This window comes from Panulirus ornatus, chromosome 29, assembly GCF_036320965.1.
Source record: "Panulirus ornatus isolate Po-2019 chromosome 29, ASM3632096v1, whole genome shotgun sequence".
NCBI lineage: Eukaryota > Metazoa > Arthropoda > Malacostraca > Decapoda > Palinuridae > Panulirus > Panulirus ornatus.
The window spans coordinates 16,203,886-16,213,468 of record NC_092252.1 but is presented as its reverse complement, the minus strand read 5'-3'; positions in this window follow the sequence as shown (position 1 = coordinate 16,213,468).

Here is a 9,583-nt window from a genome sequence, read left to right as displayed (position 1 = left end):
ACCGGCCAGTCAACCAACCAGCCAGTCAACCAACCAGCCAGTCAACCAACCAGCCAGTCAACCAATCAACCAGTCAACCAACCAGCAGTCAACCAACCAGCAGTCAACCAACCAGCAGTCAACCAACCAGCCAGTCAACCAATCAACCAGTCAACCAGCCAACCAGTCAACCAGCCAACCAGCCAACCAGTCAACCAGCCAACCAGTCAACCAGCCAACCAGCCAACCAGCCAACCAGCCAACCAACCGGCCAGTCAACCAACCAGCCAGTCAACCAATCAACCAGTCAACCAACCAGCCAGTCAACCAACCAGCCAGTCAACCAACCAGCCAGTCAACCAATCAACCAGTCAACCAGCCAACCAACCGGCCAGTCAACCAACCAGCCAGTCAACCAATCAACCAGTCAACCAGCCAACCAGCCAACCAGTCAACCAGCCAACCAACCGGCCAGTCAACCAACCAGCCAGTCAACCAATCAACCAGTCAACCAACCAGCAGTCAACCAACCAGCCAGTCAACCAACCAGCCAGTCAACCAATCAACCAGTCAACCAATCAACCAGTCAACCAACCAGCCAGTCAACCAATCAACCAGTCAACCAACCAGCAGTCAACCAACCAGCCAGTCAACCAATCAACCAGTCAACCAGCCAACCAACCAGCCAGTCAACCAACCAGCCACTCAACCAACCAGCCAGTCAACCAACCAGCCAGTCAACCAATCAACCAGTCAACCAACCAGCAGTCAACCAACCAGCAGTCAACCAACCAGCAGTCAACCAACCAGCAGTCAACCAACCAGCCAGTCAACCAATCAACCAGTCAACCAACCAGCAGTCAACCAACCAGCCAGTCAACCAATCAACCAGTCAACCAGCCAACCAGTCAACCAGCCAACCAGCCAACCAACCAGCCAGTCAACCAATCAACCAGTCAACCAATCAACCAGTCAACCAATCAACCAGTCAACCAATCAACCAGTCAACCAACCAACCAGTCAACCAGTCAACCAACCAGCCAGTCAACCAACCAACCAACCAGTCAACCAACCAGCCAGTCAACCAATCAACCAGTCAACCAGCCAACCAACCGGCCAGTCAACCAACCAGCCAGTCAACCAATAAACCTACCATCCAGGCGCAGTCTGTGTTTGTTTGTGTATATGTGTGTGTGTGTGTGTGTGTGTGTGTGTGTGTGTGTGTGTGTGTGTGTGTGTGTGTGTGTGTGCATTAGGCCGTCTCCAATAGAGATATCTCCCTCCTGTAGTACCACCTCCCCTGCACACTGCTCACGTCCCACACACTTGGACGGTCACTCAGAGAGATAATGATTACAGCAAAAACAATCATCGTGTTGTTAATTATCTGATGAAGTTCTCGCAAAGTAATTAATGATATTTGAAAGAGTTTGGAAAATTGTCAAGAGAAAATGAATCAAAGAAATTGCAGTGATTGAAAGTGCTTATAATATATATATATATATATATATATATATATATATATATATATATATATATATATATATATATATATATATATATATATATATATATATATATATGATACCCTCCAAAAGGCAAGATTCGAACCCAGGACCTTTTGCGTGGTAGTCAGGAACGCTAACCATTAGGCTATGATCGCAATCATATCCTAGCACTTACGTCCCCGATTACCTCGCAAAAGGTCCTGGGTTCGAATCTTGTTACTTTTCTTGGAAAAATAAAACAGGAGGGGAGGATTTCAAGTTCCCCGCTCCCACTCCTTTATGTCGCCTTCTAAGACACGCAGGAAATACGTGGGCAGTATTCTTTCTCCCCAGTCCTCAGGGATAATATATATTCATGCTTCTTCGTCTACTAAATAAGCAATAAGGATAAACGACATAAAAGTATAAATAAAGAAAACGGGTGACACCATTTTCTGCATAAGATATTGTTGTTATCGATGACTGCTGATGTCTATATATCATGGGGGAGACGGGGGTGACTCCACCATTCTACATTGTCGTTCGTACAAACAGCTTCTTCAGAGAGAGAGAGAAATAATACACAGGAGGCAATATCACTGAAGGTGTGTGTGTGTGTAGTGTGTGTGTGTGTGTGTGTGTGTGTGTGGGTGTGTGTGTGTGTGTGTGTGTGTAGTGTGTGTGTGTGTGTGTGAGTTGCTCATAAAACACGGTTGTTGAGGCTGCGCTGTGACACAGGGACCACGCATTCGAGACCCTGGCGGCTGGCAGATAATTCATGCTACATTGATTATATAGAAGTGCAATGGCTGGCTGCTCCTAGTGAGGTGGGTGTCTGGGGTGAGGAAGGGGGTGGTGTGCCCAGCTATTGGTTCAGAGGAGGCGAGAGGCCATCGTATGATTCTTATCTGGCTCACGACCCCGGGTCCTGTCGTGCCCAGCTAACACACACACACACACACACACACACACACACACACACACACACACACACACACACACACCCTTTCTCCCTCCTTTTTCTTCCGCTTCTTCGATTTCTGACTCCCTCTCTAAGTCGTCTGTGTTCTGTTACTCTATATTCTTCTAGTTTCAGACTCTCTCTCTCTCTCTCTCTCTCTCTCTCTCTCTCTCTCTCTCTCTCTCTCTCTCTCTCTCTCTCTCTCTCTCTCTCTCTCTCTCTGGCATAAAAAGTTTACCTTGTGTGGATACCAGCACCAGTTTACCTTTTGTGGTTTTACCTTAATTAGATTACGTCCTCTGGTTTACCTTGCGTGTATTCAAAATCTAGTTTTTTCCTCTGGGCTGTTGTGAGCCAGTTACTGCAACAAAAAGAAAAAAAAAAAACTAAATATAATGAAATATGGAGTGTTATTACCGTAGACTGTTATTCATCTGCGTAAAACGCAGGAATGTTTGAAGAGGAAGGTCTCAAGGGAGGGATTGGGTAGGAAAGATAGTGAGGAAGATGCTGAGAAGAAAAATTACAGAAGAAAGACAGTGAAAAAAGGCAGTGGGAAAGACAGTGTTAAGAGTCAGAAAGACAGAATGACATTCACTAAGAAAGAGCGTGAGAGAGCGTGAAAAATTTGACTGTGAAAAATTCAGTGGAAAAGACATTAAGAAAGGCAGTGAAATAACTGGGCAAGAGAGTGAGAATTTATCGGAGAAGAGACAGTGAGAAAGATCATGAGACTGTACGGTGAAGAAGATGGAGTGGGACTGTGAAATAGACAGCGAGAAAGCCAGTGAGAAACACGTGTGAAAGAGACAGCGAGAAAGTATCGGGACGGTGAGAAAGACAGTTGCAAAGACACTGAAAAAGACAGTGAGGCAGACACTGATAAAGACTGTGAGATGGACACTGAGAAAGACAGTGAGGCAGACACTGAGAAAGACAGTGAGGCAGACACTGAGAAAGACAGTGAGGCAGACACTGAGAAATACTGTGAGGCAGACACTGAGAAATACTGTGAGGCAGACACTGAGAAATACAGTGAGGCAGACACTGAGAAAGACTGTGAGGCAGACATTGAGAAAGACCGTGACACCAAACCAGTCGTTTTCATCCCAAAAGAAATAGACAGTTTAGATACAAATGTACTTTCGTGAGGCTGGTGACGAACTATGAGGTTGGAGATTGGACCTTAAGCATGAGAATAGACCTGAATCGTGAGGTTGGTCCTGGAGCATGAGGTAGGACCTGAACCCTAACATCGGGACCTGTGACGTGAGGTTGGACCTGAGTCTAGATAAATAGAGATAGTATAGATAACCCCAGACCTGGTGTGGTTTATGTCAGATGCTTTTGATGAATAGAAATGATTCTCCTGCTGTGCTGGACAGATGGCAGGCATGGAGAAGGCTTCGCTAGATCTGTATCATCTAACCCGCCTGTGAGAACGCTTGGTAACCCTCACGTACACCTTCTATATAGAAGAAAATCGAGACTCGCTTTCAGAAGAATGGCTGATCGAAAGTCAAGCTATGTTGACACTGACTAAACTTAAAACTGAAAATAAACGTAAGGGTTTCGTTATAATGGATCAATGTTTAACGAATTCATTGCGGTGTTTTTTTTTTCAGTCATCAATATGACGTTGATGTTCAAAAGTTCCTGGGATGATTATGGTCACTCTGGGATGGTCTGCCTCAAGGAGCGGGTGAGGGAGAGGATGTCACACATTTAGGATTAAAAGGATAGTCGCAACCACCCTGCAGTTAGCTCCGTCCTAGTGTGGATAGTCGCTCACCGAAATAAGTATCTTAAGTATGTACGTTTATCTGTCTATATATCTATCTGTCTGTTTGTCTGTCTTTAGATAGATAGATAGATGTTCCCGGACTGTCTGCAAGACAGACGTCATCTTCGACGAGGCTGCATCATCGTCTTCGAACGAGAAAAATAGGCACAGCGGTCGTCTCGGTCCGTCGCGCCCCCAGGGAAGCACTGGCAATGTGTCGTCTCCACCATCGCTATGTCTCGGGAAGCCGTGTGTACACGTGCTGGAGAAGTGCGTGACGTACAGAACCTCGAAAGGGGTTGAGCTGCGGCAGGTTCGATCCTGAGGCTAATACTCCAATTAGTCCATGTAAACGACTTACCAGAAGAACTGAACCCATATTTGAGTTTGTTTCCGGATGATGACGAGGTCGCGAACGAAGGCAAATAAAGGAGGATGGAGATTGCATCAACTTACAAGGGGACCTAGACAAACTCCATCGTTGTATGAAATGTCAACTCTCGAGTTGATACAGAATTTGTAACGAGGATGAAACACGGTGAAAGTACTCCTCCATACGATTGTCATCTTGCTGGTATATGAGCTGCAGGAATTGCTCAGTGAGAGGAATGTGGGAGTCGACATTGTACCTAGCCCGTCGCCCGGGTTCCACCGCAGGCGGATTGTTAAAAGAGACAAGGTATCTGCTGGCAGGATGTTCGCAACGTGTGTTAAGCCAGAACTAAAATGTGTTGCTCAAGATGGGTCGTATCCCTCACAAAAAGCATCGAGAAATGATAGAGAAGGTTCAGAGGAAGGCAATGAAAAAAAAAGATTAGAACCAGAAATGAGTGTTCGTAGTTACAATGAGAGGTTAAAAGGCCATGGAATAAAAAAAGAGAGAAGATTGAAGGGAGACTTGCAAAACAGACCTCAACTTAACGCGTCACTCCGACTGTCAGAAGCGGACAGTTCTTCGCAAGAGGCAAAGACAGAACAACCAGAGTCCATAACAAGAAATCAAGCAAGAAACCTGTTCATAAAAGACGTAAAAGGAATGTTTTTGTGGTATGCAAGTAGCGATGGTGGATCATGTGATGGAACTATGAAAAGTTTGGGAGATTGCTTAGGAAGGAGAGAGAGAGAGAGAGAGAGAGAGAGAGAGAGAGAGAGAGAGAGAGAGAGAGAGAGAGAGAGAGAGAGAGAGAGAGAGAGAGAGAGAGAGAGAGAGAGAGAGAGAGAGAGAGAGAGGAAGAGGAGGAGGAGGAGGAGAGGAGGAGATGATTGGCATCAGGGTATATCACACACACACACATATTGATGATAGACTGCTTGACCAGACATTGTGATCTCAGAGGTTACAGATCCCAAGCAACGTTTTACAGTTTTACAGTTCAGGTCCCAGACAGTCGTTAACATAGAGCCATGCATTAGCATATTGACCTTTATTTGCATAATTACTTCAGGAGTTTGTAAATAAGGTGCCAGGGCAATTAAGGGGGCCGAGTTGGACATTTATGGGGTCGTCTGCGGTAAAGCTGAAGCTTGCGACGCTAAGCATGAAGTGACTCACAGATAAGCTTTATAGCTGACGAGCTGGTGATAGAAATCAATTTCAGTATATGCTTATATGTATATATACAAGAATAATGTTTTTTTTAGCTTTCGATTTCCTTATATTTTGGGACACCCGCCATTCCACATCATCTACATTTCCTTTCCTCTTATATATTTGATTACTTGATTCTTTTAAACACCGTTTGGCACCAGAGATGCAGCAGGTATTCATCAACACACACGAGAGACGAAAATTCTCTTAGAATATATCAACTAAGACAAGAACGTATGTGAACTGCGACATACGATGCGTAAAAATTACGGTCGAGATGCCAGATTTCATCAAATACCTTGTACGTTACGCCATCTATAGTCGCTGCTAATGTTTTGGAGGAAGTTGGATGTGGGTGGTGTGGAGGGAGAAATTGGAGGATGTGTTTAGGAGAAAAGGACATCACGCATTGGGGGGTTGGTTAGGTCTGTCCAGTGAGGCCCACGTCCCCGAATATTGACGCGTGGAGGAGTTCTAGTCGAGTTCCCAGCTCTTGGCTGGTCGGGCTGCTCACAGCTGTGGCTTTCAGCTGAGTTTCTAGCTGTCAGCTGCCCGGGCGTTGTCACAGCTGTGGCTCCAGCTGAGTTCCCAGCTGCCGACGGCTGGCCGGACCTGCCACAGCTGTGACACTTTACCACAGCCTAAGAGAGGCGTGATGATTGGTCACATGGTCATATATTCCTCCAACGAGGAGACATGATAATTGGTCAAGCAATGATATCTTCCCCATTATACCAAGAGGTAGATCGGATGATTGGTCTGGAAAGATTATCTTCCCTATTTGTACGAAAAGATAGATTTAGTAATTGGTATGGTGAAGTATCTTCCCCATTTGTACAAAGAGATAGATTTGATAATTGGCCAGGCGAAATTGGTCTGGCGAAATAGCTTCCCAATTTGTACAAAGAGATAGATTTAGTAATTGGTCTGGCAAAATCTCTTCCCCATTTGTACAAAGAGATAGATTAAGTAATTGGTCAGGCGACATTATCTTCCCCATTTGTGCAAATAGACCTAATGATAGGTCAGATATCAAAATCGTCTCTCTAATATGATTTAGATTCAATGACAGGGCTGGACACAACTCTTCCCCACTGACGAAATGTTGCTCTTCAAACGTGACTGGTTATCACTCAACACTCGAGCCACGGAAGGTATAATTCTGTCGTCACTCTGGCGTCACCTATCTGTGACGGTGGCGTCACAAGCCAGTCTAATCTTTCTCTTTTTAAGGAAAAGACTACGAAAGATAGAATAGACATGCTACCGGTATTCTGAGCAAAACTCAAAATATATATTATTTCTCTTGTTATATTTTATGGTCTTAAGAATTGATCATCCTTGTTCAGATATGAAAGAAAAGAGATAGGGAGAAAAAAAAAAGAGAGTTCAGCACATGATGTTATATATCTAATGTGGTTTAAGATGTTCTCAAGTGACATACATAGATGCAGTGATGGGCCATACAATTACATTGAACATCTGAAGAAGGTTTAAATGTCCTTTTTTTTTCAACTGGTGGTTATATCTTAACCTTGATGGCCTTGATGATCCTTTGTTATCAACCAACCAACCAAGATATTATCTTCAATTGGTTGAAAGTAACGATATCCAATAAGATAACAAGAAATATTTATCTATCTGGGATAACTTCACTGTATCCTTGTTATTGTGCCAAAAACAATAGACTCTCGTACCCACGAGCACTTCGTGGTATAGTGATTAGAATTCCCGACTATAAAGAATACACGTGTCCGACCGGGGTCGTGCCCATATGGGTTCGAATCCTTGGCGACACTTCTAGCCCGAGGTTTACCCAGCTGTTCATCTTCCGATCAATGATGGTCGATTTACTAGGTGCCAGGTTATACATGACAACTAGAGACTGAGTGTGGCCTTTGTTGTCTTTTCCTAGCGCTACCTCGCGCACATGCGGGGGGGAGGGGGTTGTTATTTCATGTGTGGCGGGGTGGCGATGGGAATGAATAAGGGCAGACAGTATGAATCATGTACATGTGTATACATGTGTATGTCTGTGTGTGTATATATATATGTATACGTTGAGATGTATAAGTATGTATATGTGCGTGTGTGGACGTGTATGTATATACATGTGTGTGTGGGTGGGTTGGGCCATTCTTTCGTCTGTTTCCTTGCGCTACCTCGCTAACGCGGGAGACAGCGACAAAGTAAGATAATGTAAATATATATATATATATATATATATATATATATATATATATATATATATATATATATATATATATATATATATATATATATATATATATATATATATATATATATATATATGTATTGCAATAAAGTCAGTGATGCCCGTGCTCTAATATATGCTGGTAACCACGAATGAGAAATGCAATACGATAAGTTCCAAGTGCACTTTCGTGTTTTGCATCATCAGTGGAGGCTGGGAATAATACAGAGTGGTTTCCGTTCACATGCGTGTGGCTCCTGGTCGCCGGATCTGGCACCTCGTATGAGCATTATATTCAGTGAGGCAGAGGAAGACAACATCATCTCCCTGAAGTCCGGACAGTGGCAGCATGTAGACGGTGGCTGGTCCTACAAGTAAACATGGCACATAACAGAGGTGCAGATATAGCGGGGGAGGACATGAGGTTCAGCTTGAATTTGTGATCATCCAGAAGACTCACATAGTCTGTGCACACACACACACACACCTTCCTCACCAGTGCACTCCACTCGTGTGAATCTTCGTCATCAGAGGGAGGAACACCCATAGTTGTCATTTTAGAAACCCAGTACAAAACGGTAGGCATAAACTCTCCACTGCTTTCCAAGATGTAGTGCCATATCACTCTATTCTTCCTCGTTATACAAGCCAGCTGCCAGTCGCAGAAACCTGGTGACAGACGAATCTTCCCCCCCTCTGTGGCTTCCTGCACCAATAGCTTCTTCTTGCTTGAGGACTGGTCGTGTTGCTCTACTAGCTCTCTCCATCATTTCTAGTGTCTCCTGAAGATGTGATACACAAGAGTGTATCTCGTGACTTATCGTGTTTCACTTTCCCTCGTGGTTATCTCTTTTATCTGTCCCTCCCATATATTGTCCTCCTGCAGATAACCTCGCTATAGACTTTTAGGTTCTGTCATCTGTCCTTCACAAAGTTTTGTTCTCCAGTTGATAACCTCGTCAAAGAACCATCAGGTCTTCTGTTGTCTGTCCTTCCCATGGACTGTCCTCCAGCAGACAACCTCGCCATATACCATCAGGTCTCCTGTTATCTGTCCTTCCCGCGTACTCCAGCGAATTTAAAACGTCCAGGAAATGAGTTTATGCCATGGAAGATCATACTGGGATTTATATATATATATATATATATATTTTTACATATGCCAGCGTGTCCAACAAACAGGGTCTGTGGGCCTCATGCTGTGCAGTTGGTTTCAGGCTTAATAAGAGGCCAGGCTCAGGGTTGGCTGTAAATTAAAGTAGGTTACATAGGCTGCTGGTGGGAGGAGGAGGAGGAGGAGAGGGGATCACTCTCATCCTTAACCTCTCTCTCTCTCTCTCTCTCTCTCTCTCTCTCTCTCTCTCTCTCTCTCTCTCTCTCTCTCTCTCTCTCTCTCTCTCTCTCTCTCTCTGTGAAGCAGTATCTCCCCTTGCTTTATCATACCCCATGTACGACCTTTGGTGACCCCTTGCATCTGATGGTACGACCCATGAGCACGACTGTACGACCCTTCGGCATGATGGTGTAACACGGGTCAGGTTCATTTGACACACTACCGTAACCAGAGGGT